Genomic DNA, 22,443 nt, shown 5'->3' with positions numbered 1-22,443 from the left:
ATGGACAGCAGACACTGGAAAGAGAATTAGCAAAGACAGATAAGAAAGAAAAAAAAAATAAGAAACTGGGACCAAGATAATGGAAAAACAAAATGTCTAGAAAACAAAGGTAGAAAAAAAGTGTTTTATTTTGAATTTATTAACTGGAGTATGTTAGTGTTTGGATATGTACAAAGAAGAAAATATGTGCATCACAGGCATTTATATATTGTATTACAGTCCTAGATTGGTTCTCTAAATTTTTGCAATCAAGATTTTATGTTGTTAACACAAATGGCACTATGTTTTTTCCCTGGAAGCCATCATGTGGAGTACCCCAGGGATCACCTCTCTCTCCCATTCTCTTCAATATTTATATGACCACCATGAAATTGTTCAAACTATCTCCCCTCGAATCTTTGTATACTTATGAGGACAACATCTTTGTTCTCCTTAAGGTAGACTCGAATATTTCTAACCTATCTACAAACATAATCGAATGTATAATGAAACTTCAATCATGGGCCCTCTCTGTTCAAATGAAGTTAAATGAGACAAAAATAAAACTTATGGCTTGGCCCAAAGTTAGACCATCTTTCTTCTTCTATCTTATTACTATCAGGGATATCCTTGCAGATTGACTTTTCAAGCAAAGTTCTGGGCCTCATTATTGATTCATCACTTTCATTTAATGAACACATCAATTCTCTGTTAAAAAAAATGCTTCTTTAGCCTTCACATGCTGAAAAAAGTTAGGTCTTGTTTCCATCAACAACATTTTGCTGTTCTCGTGCAATCAATTATTCTCTTGCGGTTGGATTACTGCAATTCTATCTATCACCCAAAAAAGTTTTCAAAGACTCCAGTTGATCCAAAATAATGTGACCAGGTTGATTTTCAATAAAAGTAAATTTGAGCACGTATCTCCGCTCTTGACTTAAACTTCACTGGCTTCCAATAATCTCTAGTTTACTTTAAATGTGCCTGTTTAACTTTTTTTTTGTGCCTGTTTAACATTTAAGATCTTGTTTGGCATCTGTCCTTTACTAATCCCATTGTCATGGAATTCAAACAGACTTGGTATAACCAGAAACATACAAAAACTAAAACTTCCCTTCACTGAAAGGCATCACCTCTACTCGTAAACTTGAGAAATCTTTATTTTTCAAAATAACTGATTTATGGAATAATATTCCCTTAGAGTTGTGAGATCTGGGTTCTCTTCAAATATTTTGCAAACATCTGAAAACTTAGTTATTTTTAAAATTGTACATCTGATCTTTTCCTCTTTTAGCTTATTATTAATCTTATTGAAAATCAAGTCGAGCTCTGTCTGTATAAAGAAGACACAGTCAAACTTAAGTTTTAGTTTAGATTAGTGGTGTAGTCAGATGGCTGATATGGGGTGGGGATGGGCTTGATACTAGGTTTTCTATGATAGCATTATGCTTACTTGAATCAGTTTTTCTATATAAGTTTTGCTTGGTTTGCCTTTATTTGAAATTTCATAAATACAAAATATAAAAAGCAAATTACATTTTTTTTGTCAGTAGGAGGCTAAGTGAGGCTGGGGGGGGGCAGTAATCTGGTCTGCATAGGACCTCATAGTTGCTAAGACCGGCCCTGTTGGTATCATATTGAGCATGTAGAGTATAATATAATATAGTAACATAGTAGATGATGGCAGATAAAGACCCGAATGGTCCATACAGTCTGCCTAGCCTGCTTCAATTTAATTTTTTTTTTCTTCCTGTCTTAGCTACTTCTGGGCAAGAATCAAAAGCTCTGCCCGGTACTGTGCTTAGGTTCCAACTATTGAAGTCTCTGTCAAAACTCACTCCAGCCCATCTACACCATCTCAGCCATTGAAGCCCTCCCCAGCCCATCCTCAACCAAACGGCCATCTACAGACACAGACCATGCAAGTCTTCCCAGTACTGACCTTAGTTTGTTTGTTTATTTCTCACCTGCCCTTATCCAAGGCAAGTTACATATTAACATACAAATTAAAACATTTACATTTGTTGTACAAAATACTTCAAGGACACACTATAACAAATTGCATACTTACATATCAATCAAATTGCATACTTACAAATCAAATCAAATTCTTCAATATTTACTATTATTTTCTGATTCTAGATCCTGTGAGCTGTCTAATCTCAAGGTTAACAAAGCAATGGGGCCAGACAACCTACACCCCAGGGTACTCAGGGAGCTAAGTGACATCTTGGCGGAACCGCTATCCGCACTCTTCAATCTTTCCCTTAGTACAGGTAAAGTCCCGTTGGACTGGAAAACGGCTAACGTCATTCCACTCCACAAAAAAGGATGCAGGACGGAGGCAGCAAACTACAGACCGGTGAGTCTCACATCAATAGTGAGCAAGCTAATGGAAACTCTAATCAAACACCATTTGGATACGATCCTGAACGAGGAGAATCTACGAGATACCCATGAACATGGATTTACCAAGGGGAGGTCCTGCCAATCCAACCTAATCAGTTTCTTTGACTGGGTGACGGGGAAGCTGGATGTTGGGGATTCCCTGGACATTGTATACTTGGACTTCAGCAAAGCATTCGATAGCGTACCACACTGCAGGTTGTTGAGCAAGATGAGCTCTATAGGATTGGGAGACACATTGACAGCATGGGTTGGGGACTGGCTTGGAGGTAGGCTTCAGAGGGTGGTGGTGAACGGCACCCCCTCCGAAACGATGGAAGTGATCAGTGGAGTGCTGCAGGGCTCGGTCTTGGGCCCGATCCTATTCAACATCTTAAAAACATCTTAAAAACATTTTTATTTAATGATGCTTTTATTAATTAAACGATCCTATTCAACATCTTAAAAACATTTTTATTTAATGATGCTTTTATTAATTAAACGATCAAGCCAATGTACACTTTTACAAAATAAATTTTTTTTCCCTACTTTCTTCCCCCTTCCTTGTGTTTTTACCCCCTTTATGTTTTTCTGACTGAGATAATTGTAACTTTTTTTCCCTTTTATATCATGTTTGTCACTAAGCCACATGTATAAAGAAACCTTATAAATATCTTGACTTTTTACTTGTGTCTTAATATTTGTTTTCTAAAATGCTGTTTTAAAATTGTCTGTTTCCCCATAAGTTGCTTTTAAAATTGTTCATCGCTTAGAATGTTTTATATAGGCAATTTATCAAATAATAAACTTGAACTTGAACTTAATAAGGGACTTGGCTGAGGGGCTTTGAGGTAAGAACATAAGAATTGCCACTGCTAAGTCAGACCAGTGGTCCATCATGCCCAGCAGTCCGCTCACGTGGTGGCCCTCTGGTCTAAGACCAGCACCCTAACTGAGACTAGCCCTACCAGCGCACGTTTTTGTTCAACAGAAACTTGTCTAAAATAACGCTATTCGACGATGACGCCAAACTATGCAATGTAGTAGGCAAGAACACAACAGACAAAAGCACAATGCCTGACGGAAACTCAAGGCTCGACAGTATGGTGCACGACCTACTCCTACTGGAGCACTGGTCCAGGTCCTGGCAACTAAGTTTCAATACCGAAAAATGTAAAATCATGCACCTTGGCAGCCAAAATCCTTGCAAGACTTACACCCTTAATGGTGAGATCCTAGCGAGGATTGTAGCAGAACGTGACTTAGGGGTCATCATCAGTGAGGACATGAAGACTGCCAAGCAAGTGGAGAAAGCTTCATTTAAGGCTAGACAAATCATAGGTTGTATACGTTGGAGTTTCATCAGCCGTAAGCCCGAAGTCATTATGCCATTGTATCGATCCATGGTGAAACCCCATCTGGAATACTGTGTACAATTCTGGAAGCCGCATTACCGCAAAGATGTGCGGAGAGTTGAGTCGGTTCAGCGAATGGCCACCAGGATGGTCTCAGGACTCAAGGATCTCCCGTATGAGGAACGACTGGATAAGTTGCAGCTGTACTCAACTCGAGGAACGCAGAGAGAGGGGAGACATGATTGAGATGTTCAAATATGTCACGGGCCGTATCGAGGTGGAAGAGGATCTCTTTTTCCTTAAAGCACCCATGGCAACAAGAGGGCATCCGTTGAAAATCAGGGGTGGGAAATTTCATGGCGACATCAGAAAATATTTCTTCACCGAAAGGGTGGTTGACCGCTGGAATAATCTTCCACAACAGGTAATTGAGGCCAGCAGCGTGCCAGATTTTAAGAAAAGATGGGATTGGCATTTGGGATCTCTTCATGGAGGTAGTTAGGGGGTGGGGCCATTAGTGTGGGCAGACTAGATGGGCCCTGGCTATTTCTGCCATCATTTTCTATGTTTCTATGTTGGTCTCGGGACTCAAGGATCTCCTGTATGAGGAACGGCTGAAAAAATTGCAGCTATACTCACTCGAGGAACGCAAGAGAGAGGGGAGACATGATCGACACGTTCAAATATCTCACGGGCCGTATCGAGGTGGAAGAGGATATCTTCTTTTTCAAAGACCCCACGGCAACAAGAGGGCTTCCGTGGAAAATCTTTACCCTTGTCTGTTTGAAGTTTTTCAGGTGTACGCCCTGAATTAAATATTGTTTCAAAGGCTGTAGTAACTTCGTGACCGTTTTTTGTTTTTAAACTCACGACCCATGCATATTTTGACAGGATATCTATTATCGTTACGATGTATTTGTAACCGTTGTTATAACGGGCAAAGGCTGACATGTCAACTAAGTCACTTTGCCATTGTCTGTCAATTTCCGACACAATTGTTTTATTTCTTTTAAAATAGATTCTAGCCGGTCTGTGTAAATTGTATGCGTTTTGACCGGTGACCCAATCCACTACGTCTTTTCTCCGGACAGTGATATCGCTCTTTTTAGCCGCTTGAAGTAGAGGGTTAATGCCTCCATAGCTTCCTGCCACGTATGGATCATAATAAATTTGCTTCAATAAAGATTCTTTCATAGCTCTAAATAAAAAAAAAAAAAATAGGTCTTAAAACTCTGCCTTTTTAACAGACCCCTGTTAGGTGACAATTGTTTTTGTTTTTTTCAGATTGTTAAGACAACAGTAGGAGTCCGGGACATGTTCAGACAGGTTTAAACACACCTCCACCTCTCCCCCCTCGGCTTTATCAGGGGGCTGCAAGGGGCTTATCAGCTGTTACCATGACAATAGGGGAGCTGGCCCATTAACCATTAGCTCAGAATTCCTACTGAAAGTGTGTTAAAACCAGAAAAGAAAAAATAAATAAATGCAGCCTTTTCTCAATTGTTTCTGCCCCTGGTCTGTTTTAAAAGCAGGAAAGATTTTGTGAATGTCTTTTGTTTTGTGATCTGCTCTATCCATGAGCTCTTAAACCCTGTGTTTTAACTAAAAACTGTTAAAATAAAGACACTTCTTTTTCTGGCCACATCATTTCCAGGAGGGTTTTGACTAAGTCTATTTCCGCCTACGTGGTCAGAAAAGCGCATTTCCGACGCTTCATTTACCCTATTTCCGCCTACGTCATCAGAATGTGCACTTCCGGTAGGGCAGGCACTCCCATTTCCGGTGATGTCATCAGAAAGCATATTTCCGGGGTCAAACATGCCCCCATTTCCGGTGATGTCATCAGAAAGTACATTTCCAGGGCAGGACATGTGGCGTCGGGGCCATGGGCAGGGGCGGGCATGGGCAGGGCTACCACCATTCATTCCTATGGGAGGGGCGTGGTATGGGCGGAGAGTGGGGCAGGGCCATGGGTGGGCAGGGGCGTGGTGTGGGCAGGGCTTAACCCGGAAGTGAGCACTGATTGGTCGATCCTTATCTCTGACAGCTGTCAATCATTTTGACATGAGGTGTACCATTTATACTACTGATGGGACCAGACGGGATCCATCCCAGGATACTAAGAGAGCTCAGAGAGGTTTTGGCAAGTCCTATTAAAGACTTGTTCAACAAATCTCTGGAGACGGAAGTGATCCCTGGGGATTGGAGGAGAGCGGATGTGGTCCCTATTCATAAAAGTGGTCACAGGGATGAAGCAGGAAACTACAGGCCGGTGAGCCTCACTTCAGTTGTTGGAAAAATAATGGAAATGCTGCTGAAAGAAAGGATAGTGTACTTCCTTGAATCTAATAGGTTACAGGATCCGAGGCAACATGGCTTTACAAAAGGTAAATCGTGCCAAACGAACCTGATTGAATTTTTTGATTGAGTGACCAGAGAGCTGGATTGAGGACATATGCTAGATGTAATTTACTTAGATTTCAGCAAAGCCTTTGATACAGTTCCTCATAGGAGGCTGTTGAACATACTTGAAGGGCTGAACTTAGGACCCAAAGTGGTGGACTGGGTTAGAAACTGGCTGTCAGACAGACGCCAGAGGGTGGTGGTTAATGGAAGTCGCTCAGAGGAAGGAAAGGTGAGTAGTGGAGTCCCTCAGGGTTCTTTGCTGGAGCCAATTCTGTTCAATATGTTTGTGATTAACATTGCTTAAGTGTTAGAAGGAAAAGTGTGCCTTTTTGCAGATATCAAGATTTGTAACAGAGTAGACACCGAAGAGGGAGTGGAAAATATGAAAAAGGATCTGCAAAAGTTAGAGGAATGGTCTAATGCCTGGCAACTAAAATTCAATGCAAAGAAATGTAGAGTAATGCATTTGGGGATTAATAATCAGAAGGAACCGTATATGCTGGGAGGTGAGAAGCTGATATGCACGGACGGGGAGAGGGACCTTGGGGTGATAGTGTCCAAAGATCTAAAGACGAAAAAACAGTGTGACAAGGCAGTGGCTGCTGCCAGAAGGATGCTGGGCTGTATAAACAGAGGCGTAGCCAGTAGAAGGAAGAAGGTGTTGATACCCTGTACAGGTCATTGGTAAGGCCCCACATGGAGTATGGTGTTCAGTTTTGGAGACCGTATCTGGCGAAGGATGTAAGAAGACTTGAAGCGGTCTAGAGGTGGGCGACGAAAATGATAGGAGGCTTGCGCCAGAAGACATATGAGGAGAGACTGGAAGCCCTGAATATGTATACCATAGAGCACAGGTGTCGAATTCGGTCCTCGAGGGCCGCAATCCAGTCGGGTTTTCAGAATTTCCCCAATGAATATGCATTGAAAGCAGTGCATGCACATAGATCTCATGCATATTCATTGGGGAAATCTTGAAAACCCGACTGGATTGCGGCCCTCGAGGACCGACTTCGACACCCCTGCCCTAGAGGAAAGGAGAGACAGGGGAGATATGATTCAGACGTTCAAATACTTGAAGGGTATTAACGTAGAACAAAATCTTTTCCAGAGAAAGGAAAATGGTAAAACTAGAGGACATAATTTGAGGTTGAGGGGTGGTAGATTCAAAAGCAATGTTAGGAAATTCTACTTTACGGAGAGGGTTGTGGATCTAGAATCAGAAAATAATATTAAAAATTGAACTAAGGCCAGTTCTGGGCAGACTTGCATAGTCTGTGTATGTATATAGCCATTTGGTGAAGGATGGGCTGGGGAGTTCTTCAATGGCTGGGAGGGTGTAGATGGGCTGGAGTAGGTTTTAATGGAGATTTCGGCAGTTGGAATCCAAACACAGTACCGGGTAGAACTTTGGATTCTTGCCCAGAAATAGCTAAGAAGAAAAAATTAAAAAAAAATTTAAATTGAATCAGGTTGGGGAGACTGGATGGACCATTCGGGTCTTTATCTGCCATCATCTACTATGCTACTATAAATGGAGTAAGTTGGGAACATCAAGATTACAAACTGTCTGCATATGCAGATGATGTTTTATTATACATTACTAAATCACATTCTTTGGCTACAAGATAAACTGGACTAAATCCAAAATATTACCATTAAACATACATGCCACTAAAGGCCTGATTGAAGAATTCCCTTTCAAATGGCATTAAATATCTTGGTTTAAAAATAATGACATACATACAATCATCACTTAATGTTAATAAACATGGACGCAGTACTCTCCTTAATGAACTTTAAAATGGTTATGTATTCATTTTGGCTGAATCCTTGTTTATTGTGTGTATTCTTTCTTTGGGGGTGGGGGTGATCTGGGATGGGGGAAAGGGGGTAGGGTGTTGGATTTAGGGTTGGATTTGTAAAACTTGATGGCTGTGTTGTATTGGCTATTGTATTCCATTTTATGATTTGTCATCAATAAAATTGTTTGAACATAATGTTAATAAACATAACATCATTGATAAGGTTAAAGAATTATGTGCTAAATGGAAAATAAAATGGCTTTCCTGATGGGGCAGAATTGAAACAAGATGTCAGTCGTATATAGGATCTGCAAAAGTTAGAGGAATGGTCTATCTGGCAACTAACATTCAATGCAAAGAAATGCAGAGTAATGCATTTAGGGAGTAATAATTGGAAGGAACCGTATATGCTGGGAGGTGAGAGGCTGATATGCACGGACTGAGAGAGGGACCTTGGGGTGATAGTGTCCTAAGATCTAAAGGCGAAAAAAACAGTGTGTCAAGGCGGTGGCTGCTGCCAGAAGGATGCTGGGCTGTATAAAGACACAAACGTAGAGGCAGTTAAAGTCAATGGGTTCTAAGAGAAATATTCTGGAGATAAACATTCGTGAGAACAGCAAACACTCATTACATTAATAGATAAAATTTTTTGTGAAACGTGGTATCCTCAGTGTTAGAGGTCAGCAAGGGGAGGAGAACCTCCAGCGCAGTGAGCGACAAGGTAAGGGCAGCAAACCCCTACCAGCACACCATCATCGGATACCTCACGTGTGCATAAATAATATAATGAGAATAAGTGTAAACGGTAAGTAATAAATAATTAAATTATCACACTAGTGAAATCACACAGAAAAACACTCTGAGAACCCCCCAGCTAACTCCCCAAATGAACTCAGACTTAGTTTGAAGGATGAAAGCAATTTCCTTAGATGTAACAAAAGTAGCACGGTGTAGCAAGAGTCCAGGGAATCACAATGTTCAGAGATCCCTTCTGACCGTGCTGGAGGTTCTCCTCCCCTCACTGACCTCTCACACTGAGGATACCCCGTTTCACAAAAAATTTCAAAAAATTTTTATCTATTAATGTAATGAGTGTTTGCTGTTCTCACGAGAGTTTATCTCCAGAATACCTCTCTTAGAACCCATTGACTTTAACTGCCTCTATGTTTGCATCTTTTAAAGTACCTCTGGCAGTTCTTTTTGGAGTTTTTTGTGTGGTGTTATGGGCTGTATAAAGAGGCATAACCAGTAGAAGAAAGAAGGTGTTGATGCCCCTGTACAAGTCGTTGGTGAGGCCCCACTTGGAGAATTGTGTTCAGTTTTGGAGACCGTATCTGGCGAAGGACATAAGAAGATTTGAAGTGATTCAGAGGACGACAAAAATGATAGGAGGTTTACACCAAAAGATGTACGAGGAGAGACTGGAAGCCCTGAATATGTATACCCTGGCCTAGAGGAAAGGAAGGACAGGGGAGATATGATTCAAATGTTCAAATACTTGAAAGGTATTAACGTAGAACAAAATCTTTTCCAGAGAAGGGAAAATGGTAAAACCAGAGGACATAATTTGAGGATGAAGGGTGGTAGACTCAAGAGCAATTTAAGGAAATTTAACTTTACGGAGAGAGTGGTGGATACCTGATATGTGCTCCCAAGAGAGGTGGTAGAGAGGAAAATGGTGACAGAGTTCAAAAGGGCATGGAATAGAAACATAGAAACAGACGGCAGATAAGGGCCACGGCCCATCAAGTCTGCCCACCCCAATAACCCTCCCCTACCTTTCTCTGTGAAGAGATCCCACGTGACGATCCCATTTTGTCTTAAAATCAGGCACGCTGCTGGCCTCAATTACCTGTAGCGGAAGATTATTCCAGCGATCAACCACCCTTTCGGTGAAGAAGTATTTCCTGGTGTCACCGTGTAGTTTCCCGCCCCTGATTTTCCACAGAAGCCTTCTTGTTGCCATGGGGCCTTTGAAAAAGAAGATATCCTCTTCCACCTCAATACGGCCCGTGAGATATTTGAACGTGTCGATCATGTCTCCCCTCTCTCTCTGCATTCCTCGAGTGAGTATAGCTGCAATTTTTTCAGCCGTTCCTCATATGGGAGATCCTTGAGTCCCCAGACCATCCGGGTGGCCATTCGCTGGACTGACTCAAGTCTCAGCACATCTTTGCGGTAATGCGGCCTCCAGAATTGTACACAGTATTCCAGATGGGGTTTCACCATGGATCAATACAATGGCATAATGACTTCGGGCTAACAGCTGACGAAACTCCTACGTATACAACCTATGATTTGTCTAGCCTTAGATGAAGCTTTCTCCACTTGCTTGGCAGTCTTCATGTCCTCACTGATGATCACCCCTAAGTCACGTTCTGCTACAGTCCTCGTTAGGATCTCACCATTAAGGGTGTAAGTCTTGCATGGATTTTGGCTGCCAAGGTGCATGACTTTACATTTTTCGGTATTGAAACTTAGTTGCCAGGACCTGGATCAGCGCTCCAGTAGGAGTAGGTCGTGCACCATACTGTCGGGCATTGAGTTTCCGTCAGGCACTGTGCTTTTGTCTGATGTGTTCTTGCCTACTAGATTGCATAGTTTGGCGTCATCGGCGAATAGCGTTATTTTACCTCGAAGCCCTTCAGCCAAGTCCCTTATGAAGATGTTGAATAGGATCGGGCCCAAGACCGAGCCCTGCGGCAGTCCACTGATCACTTCCATCGTTTCGGAGGGGGTGCCGTTCACCACCACCCTCTGAAGCCTACCTCCAAGCCAGTCCCCAACCCATGCTGTCAATGTGTCTCCCAACCCTATAGAGCTCATCTTACTCAACAACCTGCGGTGTTATCTTGGGGCATTTCACGGTGTGGTAATTGTGAATACCGCAAAACTTTTAGTATCAGAGGTCTGGGATATCTGCTGTTAATTGACTTTGATGCTGGTGTACGGTGAGCATGCTCCACTTCAAACTCCCTCTCAAATGTTATACCAAGCACCTTCGGTATCAGTAGCTCCACAAATTTAACGATGTCAGTGCCCTCTTTACCTTCAGGCAGCCCAAGAATTTGCAGATTATTCCTCTGTGCATGGTTGCTAACATCATCAATATCTTGTTCTAAAACCACTATCTTTTTAATTTGTCCTTTAATCTGTTTAACACTGTCTTCAGTAGCAGTTGTTTTAAATTCAAGATCAGCTACCCGAATCTTGAAATGAGCCAACTCCAATGTCAAGTTTGAAAGTTCTTCTTTAATCTCTTTTGTTTCATTCATTATTTCTTCTTTGGATTCTGTCATAAGTTCTCTCAGAACTTGAGTTCTTCCATAATCTTAGATGTGCTGCCATTTTCTGACACTGTCAGAGGTGTCTTGGAGGGAGATCGTGGCTCCGGTTTGTGATTTTTTCCAGTTTTATTGGTGGCCATCACACCTTTATTTGTAGATATTCCAGCAGAAAAGAAGGTTAAAGGTAAAATTATTAAGTTCCAAAATAATTTCTTAATTGATGTTCAGTCCTTATTTTGAAATTAATAACGCTGTGGGGAGTGCAAACTCGATCAGGCTGCCATCCTCTCAGGCACTCTAGCCCCTGCCCCCCCCCCCGCCCCACCGAGCACCTCATTTCTTGACTGATCTCCCTGTGCACAGTCTCCAGCATTTTTTATTTCTCCAATGTTCTAAGCATAGCAACTGTATCTTGTGTCATACAGTAAGATGCAGCTTTCAGGCTATCTTAACTGCTATTCTTCATCTAGCCACGAGGTGTCACCAGTCTTGGGGTATAAAACAAAATTCCAAATGTGTGCTGCTGACTTTATACAAACGTTTTCAATAGGAAATAAATACATCAGCAGACTGAATAACTTTTCAATTTTATTGCATTAGGATCATCAGATTTAGGAACACACAGCTGCAGTTACCAAAACAAAGAACTTGAAACAATTTCCACATACAAATTGCTGTTGATTGTTAAATGACAAATGATCAATATATATATTGCTTTATAAAAATATAACATTTGGTCACATGTATATATCTGCAAGACTTATGTTGCAGTTTTACCTAATTGGCACCAAGAAACAAATTAGTTCTGAACCCATTAACATAAAGGATATTTAGAGAAAATCTGGTATATTAATTTCCTAAAACTGCTTCCATTAAAAAAATTATAAATTATACAGCAAGGTTGGCCCTGTTCAGAAGTGATAGGTTAATTCAGTGATTCTCAACCTTCTCATAGCCAGTTAGATTTTCAGGATTACTACAATGGATAGGCATAAGATAAATCTACATAAATTGGATACCTCTTGCAAGCAAATCTCATGCATATTTATTTTAGTAAGCCTGAAAACCTGACTGCAAAGTATGCTTCTGGGAGAAGAGTGTGAAGCACTGGGTTAATCTATTAATTGGAAAGCAGAAAACTGAAGTGATGAAGGGCATGAAATCTGTATCGCTGCCACTGCGATATCAGTTTGCCAATTAAAAGCAATACTCAAAAGATCCCTTAAGATAGCAATGTGCTTTTTTCCCTTCTTACAGATAAGACTAGAAAGCTTATAAGATAAGATAAGGCCTGGCCTGGCCAAACTCACCTACTTGTGGATACTATCAAGACCTAAAACTGGAAGATTTTGACCAAATCAGTAATGGGCAGAATGGGAGATATTAGAAGATTAGGCTTTACCTCCGATAATCTTCTGTTAGTCCCTGTAGGATTCCATACTCTAGGTGTTCAATCCCTTCCCGCAATTCGGGAGTTGCTGAAATCCAAACACTTTTCTGAGTATGTGCTCCTCCTACCTTAAAGAGAGGGTTAGAGCCCCCTGAAGTTCAGTCCCAAAGCCAAGCAACTAAACTGGAACCAATTCATGAAAAAATAAGGGGGCATGGGGGAACCTCCCCAGCAACATAAACAATTTCTGTTATGGTCTGCTCTAAAAAATACAAAAAGAAGTATTAAACAGGCAAAAGGCAACACAGAAAAACACTGAGGAACAACGTAGAACTAACCTGCTGTGTACAATGAGCACCCACATGAAACAGCCATCGGTAATATGCATACTCACAGAAAAGCGAACTCCCCCCAGGATCCATCGACTGGCTGGAAGACCCTTAAGCCAGTAAGGAGAATAACCAAGGCAGAAAGAAGCAGGCGATTCCGAAGAACTGAGCTTACACAGAGAGGGTGGGCTTTATGAAATTCTACAGGGACTAACAGAAAAAAGATTATTGAAGGTAAAAAACTAATCTTCCATTCTGTTATGTCCCTTCTGGATTCCATACTCTAGGTCAGTGGTTCCCAACCCTGTCCTGGAGGACTGCCAGGCCAATCGGGTTTTCAGGCTAGCCCTAATGAATATGCATGAGAGAGATTTGTATATAATGGAAGTGACAGGCATGCAAATCTGTTCCATGCATATTCATTAGGGTTAGCCTGAAAACCTGATTGGCCTGATAGTCCTCCAGAACAGGGTTGGGAACCACTGCTCTAGGTGACATATCAAAGCAATGGCAACATCTAGGGAGGAATAGAAGAGCCTGCCCTCAACACCGACGTCCTAAAAGCGGCATCGGAGCGAGCCTCCACATCCACTCAGTAAAACCAGATAAAGGTATAAAGAGAGGACCAAGTAGCCACCTTACAAATTTCATCTGGATGAATCGCTTGAGACTCCGCCCATGATGCAACAACACTTCTAGTCAAATGGGTCTTAAGAGAAACCGGCGGCTGTGGAAATGGCCATAAGAATCCAATGGGTAATTGAGGTCTTAGAAGTCAGCCTACCTCGCTGAAGTAGTCAGGACAAAGAGATGATCAAACAGCCAAAAGCCATTAATCTTCTCCAAATAGTAGAGCAAGACTCTCCTGACGTCCAAATTGCGTAAGATCTGATCTTTTTGCTCCGATCCCTGCAGGGGGCTCTAACTCTTTCTCTAAGGTAGGAGGAGCACATACTCAAAAAGTGTTTGGATTTCTACAACTCCAGGATTGTGGGAAGGATTGAACACCTAGAGTATGGAATCCAGAAGGGACGTTACAGAATTTGCATTGGATGCGAGGATAGAAATTGTTTGTTTTTCTGTAACTACTGAAATGGTATGGACTGATAAAGCAGAGTACAGTGAAAGTCATGAAAGCAGCTATTTTTTCCTTTGTCAAGGAGCTTTGGATCTCTACTCAAATAGAGAAATAAATTAGTTTATATATAATCTATTTCTTTTTTCAGATACTGTGTAACCTTTTAAGCAAGGTCAAATTCTACAAGCTTGTTTCGTTTAAAGTAGCAGTGCCGTGCATGCCTTCAGTTTCAGTCAAATCTGGCTAAGGCACACAGAAGACTTTCCACAGTTCTGGGTCAATAATCCAACCACCACTTTCATTTCCACATTCTTCTGAATTAGTGGAAACATAAAATAACCCCCTCCACCCAAAATAAATCTCCAATTTTTTTTCACAAGATTCTGAGAAGATTCAATTTAAAGATAGCTGCAAAGTGGCCTACTCTGGTGCCCATGCTGGTATGTCAGTTCTTATTGTTATGTACTGTAATAAAGATTAATCTTATAGATCAGTGGTTCCCAACCCTGTCCTGGAGGACCACCAGCCAGTCAGGTTTTCAGGATAGCTCTAATGAATATGCATGAAGGAGATTTGCATGTAATGAAGATGATAGGAATGAAGATCTGCCACATGCATATTCATTAGGTCTATCCTGAAAGCCTGACTGGCTGGTGGTCCTCCAGGACAGGGTGGAGGACTACTGTTATAGATACTCCACATTTACCGTATTTATTTAGATTTATTTCACAATGTACATTGATAAACAAAACTACACAATTTCACGATTAAAAAAAAAAAAAAAAAAAAAAATCTATATTTGCTCTGAACTGGAAAAGAGGATCAAGGCAGAAAGACCTTAACAGGAAATGCAAAATAAAACCTCTTCAATTAACAAGTGTGGAAACATGCAGAATGTGGCTCATGGAATTCTTTCCCACATGCATGTATGTGTTGGGATAGTTGTGGGGGGAAGGGGTAGTTTGTGGGGTAGTGGGGCAGTTGTGCATAGTTTTTGGGGGTGAGGGCAGTTTGCAGGGGGGGGTGGATTTTGGTATTCAAGACAGTTTAAAGAGGTGGGGAGGTCATAGCGGGTAGTGTTTTGAGTTGGTAGCAGATTATGGAATGATGGGAGGTTTTTGTAAGGGAAGATTAGATCCTTACATCAATAATCTTCTTTCTAGTAGAAAGGCATACGAGTCTTGAGCTAGTGGGTTATTCTCCTCTAGTCATGAATTGTGTAGAAGATATCTACAATTTTTTCTCTTTCAGCTCTGCCTCCTGAATCACTGGGCAGTGCTCTCACTACTCAATTTGTACCAAAGCAGTTGGCAATCACTATAAGAGGAGAAATAAAAAGTTGGGATACGGGGAAACTCTCCGACCAAGCTGATTGTGTTCTGCTCTGGAACGATTAAAATACGACCAATCAGTGCCAATATGAACATATTTTAAAACAAGGTGGAAACAAACAAGACACCTACCCGAGTGCACTCAGCACTAACACTTATGTAGGTCTTAAAGCCTCTCACTTGCCTTTTTGCAATAGAAAGTTAACTCATCATTCTTCAAAGCTGACTGGCAGGAGAAAACCAAATAACTGGAAATACATACTTGTCTGAGAACGTAAGCAGGGCGGACCTTCAAGACTAGAAAGAAGATTATCGAGGTAAGAACCTAATCTTCTAATGCAAAAGGCATATGAGTCCTTAACCAGTTTGATGTATCAAAGCAGTCCTTTGAGTCTAGGGTGGGTCACATGAGCCTGTCACCAGCACCGAGAACACAAAAGGAGTGTCCATTCATGCTACCACATCCACCCTTAAAACTTCCTGAAAGTATGGCGGGTACACCACGTAGCCACCATACAAATCTCTTTGGATGGAACTACCTGGTACTCTACCCATGAGGAAACCGGTGGCCATTTATCACCCTCAATAAATGCTGAAGAAATAGCTATACACATCCATCTTGAATGGGAGCCTTAAATATTGGTCTCCCCAGATGGCTAGGACTCGTTAGAACAAAGAAATGATCTGAAATAGTGGTTCTTAAACCTGTCCAGGGGGCCCCCAGCCAGTTGGGTTTTCAAGATATTCCTAATGAATATGCATGAGAGAAATTTGCATGACTGCTACCTACTTTATAAGCAAATATCCCTAATGAATATGCATGAGCAAGATTTGCCTATAAAGTAGGTAGTAGACATGCAAATTTCTCTAATGCATATTCATTAGAGATGTCTTGAAAACCTGACTGGCTGGAGGTCCCCCAGGACAGGTTTAAAGAACTACTGATTTGAAAGATGAAAATTATTTGTCACCTCAAAATAATGGAGAAAGAATCTCCTGACATCCAGCAATGCCAAAACTTTGTCCTTTCTCTTTGAACCCATGGTATGGAACGCAGGTAGCCAGACTTCTTACTTTATGTGGAAGACTAAAACCACCTTTAGCAGACCCCAGTCTCTGTAACTCTGAGGCAAGGCTCTCTGCACGACAGACCTTGCAACTCTGACACCCTTCTTGCTGAGGTGATAGCTACTAGGAAAACCATCTTAATGGTAAAAGCCATTAGTGACAGCTCTTATTGTGAGCATGCAAAGCAATGTTAAGAATCAAAGTGGGAAAACAGCTGTCTCACAGGAGGATGCAGCCACAAAGTATCCTTAAAAAATCTGGTTATATCAGGATGACAGGCCCAAGAAAATTTCTCCACTTGAGCCCTAAAACAGTGCTTCTCAACTTGGTCCTGGAGTACCCCCTTGGCCAGTCTGGTTTTTAGGATATCCACAATGAATATGTATGAAAGAAACTTGCATATAATGGAGGCTGTGTATGCAAATCAAATTTATGCATATTCATTGTGGATATCCTAAAAACCTGACCAGCAAGGGGATACTCCAGGACCGAGTTGAGAAACACTGCCCTAAAGCACAAGAGGCCTGCCACCTACACTTTGAGGGAAATAACCGCCAGACCTTTCTCAGTGCTGGCCTGAAAAAACGTCAGGACCACTGATATCAGGAACCCTAAAGGGCTCCACATTCTGGTTATCACATCAGTGCTAAAACATTTTCCAAGCTTTGGCATAGGCCGCAACAGTTGCTGGTTTCTATGACCACCTCCGAATGACCCTTTTGTGCTAGGAATGTGTGCCTTGCTGTAAGCCCAAAACATTCTGGATCCTTCATGGCAACTGGATCCTGCAAGAGAAGAGTTGGATGAAGTGGCAGTTTGAGACACTTATCCCTCTGCAGCTGAACCAGATCCACGTATCACTGCTGACACAGCCAATCTGGAGTCACCAGAATTTCTAAGCCCAGGAGGTTGCTAATCTTCAAAGGACTTGGCCTTTCATGGACCACGGGGGAAACACGTACAGCAGTCCTGTCTCTGGCTAAAGCTGTACTAGAGCATCCTTACCATTTCTTTCGGATTCAAATCTTTGGCTGAAGAAATGAGACTTTTTTTTCTGCTGGCTGCTGACACCGTTAGATTGAACGTCAGACATCTCCATCAATGTACAATGCTGCTAAAAGCTTTCCAGGATAAAGATCATTCTCATGGATCCAGTGTCTACTGGCTGAGATATTGTCCACACATGTATTGCTATTAAAGCTTGTAGGTGGACTTCTGCCCAGCGAAACAACAACTGGTCCTCCAATCTCAATGGGCCTCCCTGACTGGTAACATATGCCACCGTTGTGGTAATGAGAAACAAACTGATAAAGGAACAATGCTACTTCAAAAAAACCTTTGAACCTTAGGTGGTGCTCAGATTCCAAGATGGAAAACAAGACCTCAATGTGGGGACTTAACCCCTATAGAGACTCTTGTGGTATCTATCATTGCACCGTATGAAAGATTTTTTTATGAAGTACTTATTGATGATTGACTCAATGATTTTTTACTGGTCTCTATCTTAAACACTTCAAAGTAGATGAACTTGAAATTGTATGAGCTTGAAAAATAGACTTAGCTGTAGAATACAGGAAGCGTTGGTAGTGCAGGGTCCTGACGCGTTTCGCCGCCCTGGCTTCCTCAGAAGACCCGCAAGCAAACTTGTATTCAGCTTGTCCTAGTTAACGTCAGTGAATAGCACAACAATGTTCAAGACTTGTCCTGGTTTACATAAATTTTCCGTTTCCTGGTAATGTCAGAGAAGATCCTGCTTAAACCTTCCAAGGTGTTCTCCAATGTCTTTAGCACTAGATGAATGGCTCGCAGCTCCAATCTGTTTATGAACCACATCCACCTTCAAAATTGCAATTTTGGGACCCCCCCTCCCGATTTTTCCTATAGGCAGACACAGACTGTTCTCACAGTTCTGTTGCAGTTCTTTCAATACTGTGTCTGCTTCAGCTGAAAATCACAGCTGGGGAATGGAGACTTCTGCCTTAGGCAAGCATGTAAAAATAATCTAAATGCTTGTTTCTTTGGGCTGCCAGTTAGACCCTGATAGAACCTGAGACCCCAGATCCTTACAGCTCCTCATGCATCTTCTAGGGGTGAGAGAATGCAGTTGGCACCTGCTAGAGCCCTCAGGACTGGCACAGACCCACACAGCCTGCACTCAAGCTTCGATATCAACTGGAAGCGAACCTTGCTACCAGGGAAACGGTCCCCGAGCAGCTGAAAGTCTTAATGCAGTCTTAATGCAGGTAGATGCCCTTGAAAAGGTTTGCCCTCCTAGCTACAGACTTCTGCCAAGGAAGTGTAGGTTTTCTCCTAGGCAGAGCTGCCCCAGTAACACTGAGGACCCTCTGGCACACCAAAAAGCCTCCAAATCTGGATAAAAACCCCTGAAAGACACCTTCAAACTTATGTGTAGAAGGAAAAACTGAAGAACTAGAGCACTGCCCAGTGATGCAGGAGGCGAAGCCGAGAGAATAAAAAATGTAGATGCCTTCTACACAACTCATGTCTAAAGGAGAATAACCCAATGGTTCAAGACATATACTTTTTGCACTAGAAAGGGGAAGTTTTAGAGGCAGGGAGAGTTTGCAGGTTGGTGGTCCAGTTGTGTGTGTTGGGGGGATTGTTTTGGGGGTTAGGAGAGTAGAGAACAGGAGAGGCATTCTGAAAGGAGGAATTCCTTAACTGCTGCACTTTACTGTCTATAAGTTCTATGCTGCAGAGGTTGACCTCTAACAGAAATGAACCTTTTTTCAGGGGGGAGGGAAACTCAGGAAACTCTAGTCCAATTTAGCCCATTTTTAAACTCCATGCCTTTTTCCCACATGCTAAGTTTTATACCATTCCATTAAACTTTCAGAGTTATTTTGTCCCCAAACAGACAGGCATTTCTTAATCCTTTTTTTAATAATTCTTTCCAATTTCTATGGCCTGTAAAGAATACAAATGGAAACAAATGAAAAGGCATACAGAGGAGACTCTTGGTATCTGAGGAAAGCAATTTTTAACCTGGTGACATCTGCTGTAGGAGGCACTGCTGTTTTAAAACTTAATTTGCAGGGAAGGCTAACATCTGTTTTTTCTGAGAAATGACAAAATACTCAGTATGCACCTGTACACTACCCATTATTCAAGGAGCTAGGCCAAAGATTTTAGTAGATATTGGAATAGAATTGCATAGCGTGGCTATCTGGAAAACAGACAGCAAAAGACCTACTTGCCGTCTTGGAAGATGCATATTGATATTACTACTTAATTCTAGACTAAAAGATGTTGTGGAAGGGATATTAAATGGTACTTTTATACTATAAATAACATAAATATTCAGCTGAACCTGCAAGTAAAACAACATTATGTGTGCAGTCTATTTCTGAGCCAGCTTTGTCATAGCTCTTATATTTTAAATATCACAGTCATCTTTGAGGAACTGCCCATACATAAAGAGGTTGTATTCAGTTCAGACTTATGTATATGGCACCATTCTGCCTAAACAGGGTTCTGTGCTTCCATAACAGCTAATGAAGTTGGCTGGTTGAAGTTTCCTGGTTGTGCAGGACACATGCAGGTAGAGATCTAGGTTTAAGGCAAGCCTCTGTATTTATTTGCACTTGAAAAAAGTAAAAAATAACACAAGTGAAATGTTAACTCTGCAGCTGCATGTGTTATCACAAAACTATTGCACAAACATTACAAAAAAAATAAAATGCTTAGTTCAAAAGTTTAGCACCTTTAGCACAACAGTTTATAAAATATTTGGTACAGAAATGCCTGTAGGCTTTCAACTGGAACGTTTGCATGTCTAGGTAGTAAATGAATCCCAGATTAACTGGAAAGGCCTGTACTAAGCTACTGCTTGATAGACTGAATTTTTCAATGAATATATTCTTCCAAGGATAGCAAATTAGTATTACAGGTAGATGAAACCCACAGAAACACCATCCTGGAGGCCAAGAGCTCATCTAGTCCAAAGATGACCTCCAAACTCCTGTGCTTGTAGTGTCTCAGACAAAACATGTTTTTAGTCTGCTATTAACCCTCTAAATGATGGAGGTTCCCAGTGACTGCTCTGCTTGGCATGTTGTGCCCAAAGCGCTCTCCCATCTGAAACTGAAGAATATGCTGGCATGTACAGTACCAGCTGGAAAAGCCACAGCACAATGTTCTGACACCACATTAAAAATACCGTGGTGGAAGTGATTTTTTTTTTAACAGGGTTTTGCACAAATAGTGTGCAAATCATATGCATGCTATTTATTCAGAGTAGCCCCATAAAAGAAGGGAGGAACTGTGTCTGGGGCCTCCTAAGAAGCTATTTTTTGACACAGCTTCTCCTCCTGCCCGCAGCTGCCATTCTCCTCCTCTCCCCAGCTGATGGTGGCTCCAGAACCATGATCAGCTGAGAGCCGGCAGAGGGGAGAGTGGTGGCTGCTGGCTTAGCTGACTCAGGCTTCCCCTGCTGGCACTGGGGCCAGTGGAGGAAGCCCCAAACACCTGTTTTTTTTAATAGGTGCAGCTGTTGTGTGTGAGTGCACAACAGCTGTGCCCATTAAAAAAAAAAAAAAAGGTCTACCCTCCTACCAATCCCCTCCTTGAGCCCTCCACAGATTGCTCCCCATCCCCTCCCCATTCATAAAAAACCTGATGGTCTAGTGGGCTGGGTTGGGTCAGACCCCCTAGCTCAAGGACCCTTCTCTCCACCTGGCTGTATAGGCCAGGACCCCCCACAACTTTTTGCGTTGAAGACCAGCAAGAGGGATACCCACTCCCTCCCGCCTCAGGAATCACATCTTCAAAATGGCAGCTCTGCCCCTGCCCAATGCACTGGAAAGGTCATTTTGAAGAGGTAAGCCCTGAGGCAGGAGGGAGTTGGCATCCTTCCTGCTTGTCTTCAACGCAAAAGGTACGGGGGTAGGTTCTCAGTCTATACAGCCAGTTGAGAGGAGAGTCCTTGAGCTGGGAGGGGTCTGACCCAACCTAGCCCACTAGACCACCAGATTTCTTTTTGGTGGGGGGGAGGGCTCGGCAGAAGGGAGGACCAGGGGGTTATCTTTTAAGGGCTCAGTGAAGATCAGTTGGAGGGAAACTTTTTTTTTAAAAATGTGTTATGGCTTCGGGGGGGGGGGGGGGTCCTGAGCTTTCCTACTTTTTATTTTCTTGTCAGTGCTTAAGCCAATCAGCACTCAGGCACTGACAGGAAAGTAAGGTTATGACAATTGAGACCTGCCGTAAAAAGTTTGAATGTAAAACTGAGCGTTCCTTGCTGTGCATTATACAGAGTGCTTATTTTAATACTAATGAGCTCCTTGTAATGCATTAACATAGGATTCTCAGTGGCTGCCACGAAATACCCATTTGTGCATTGGGAGGAAAGCTTTCTATGCTAGACTGTTTTAACGAGTCTTACTGCCATGGAAAGCATTTGTCTAGTCAAATATAGAAATTGGGGACAAGTTACACACAATGTAACAAGAGTGAAAAGGTGCATATATCAGATAGAAAGAATCACTCTATGGACCTGTTCAAAGAGTAAAGTTGATTGAATGATGTAACACAGTTCACCAAAACTTGCTCAGAATCAAGGAGGGGAAAACTGGGGCGAACCCCAGAAAAACCACCTCACAGCCCAATCATCGCATGAAGGGTAAACGGTATCATTATATCATTCCATGTATGCTTGTTTGTTGAAAAAATGTTGAGCACTATAATGATTAGATAGTTTTTAAGTCGAAGAACTAAGCAAACTTAACTTATAGCTTGCGGGTTCCGACGTGCACGTTTCGATCCTGCCTCAGGGAACACACAGGAATTGTTGGAAAAAACATGCGATGGGTACAGAGTTTCAGGATGGACAAATGTCTCCCATATGAAAGCGCGAATGGCGCAGCAGTTAACCTGCGCCATTCGCGCTTTCATATGGGAGACATTTGTCCATCCTGAAACTCTGTACCCATCGCATGTTTTTTCCAACAATTCCTGTGTGTTCCCTGAGGCAGGATCGAAACGTGCACGTCGGAACCCGCAAGCTATAAGTTAAGT

At 42.1% G+C, this 22,443-nt stretch overlaps 1 protein-coding gene across 1 annotated transcript in view; it reads right to left on the bottom strand.

Annotated features, from left to right (window-relative positions):
- Positions 1 to 16,822: 16,822 nt before the first annotated feature.
- The window catches only part of CILK1 (ciliogenesis associated kinase 1), a 208,325-nt gene continuing 202,704 nt past the window's right edge, over positions 16,823 to 22,443 (bottom strand). The window contains exon 15 of the transcript XR_004538821.1: positions 16,823 to 20,014. The gene's annotated coding sequence lies outside the window, so the exon portion shown is untranslated. The remainder of the gene's footprint in view (positions 20,015 to 22,443) is intronic.

The sequence above is a fragment of the Geotrypetes seraphini genome, chromosome 3 (assembly GCF_902459505.1).
Source record: "Geotrypetes seraphini chromosome 3, aGeoSer1.1, whole genome shotgun sequence".
In the NCBI taxonomy this organism is placed as follows: domain Eukaryota; kingdom Metazoa; phylum Chordata; class Amphibia; order Gymnophiona; family Dermophiidae; genus Geotrypetes; species Geotrypetes seraphini.
The sequence above is the reverse complement of the archived record's forward strand: the minus strand, read 5'-3'. Positions and strand labels throughout refer to the sequence as shown.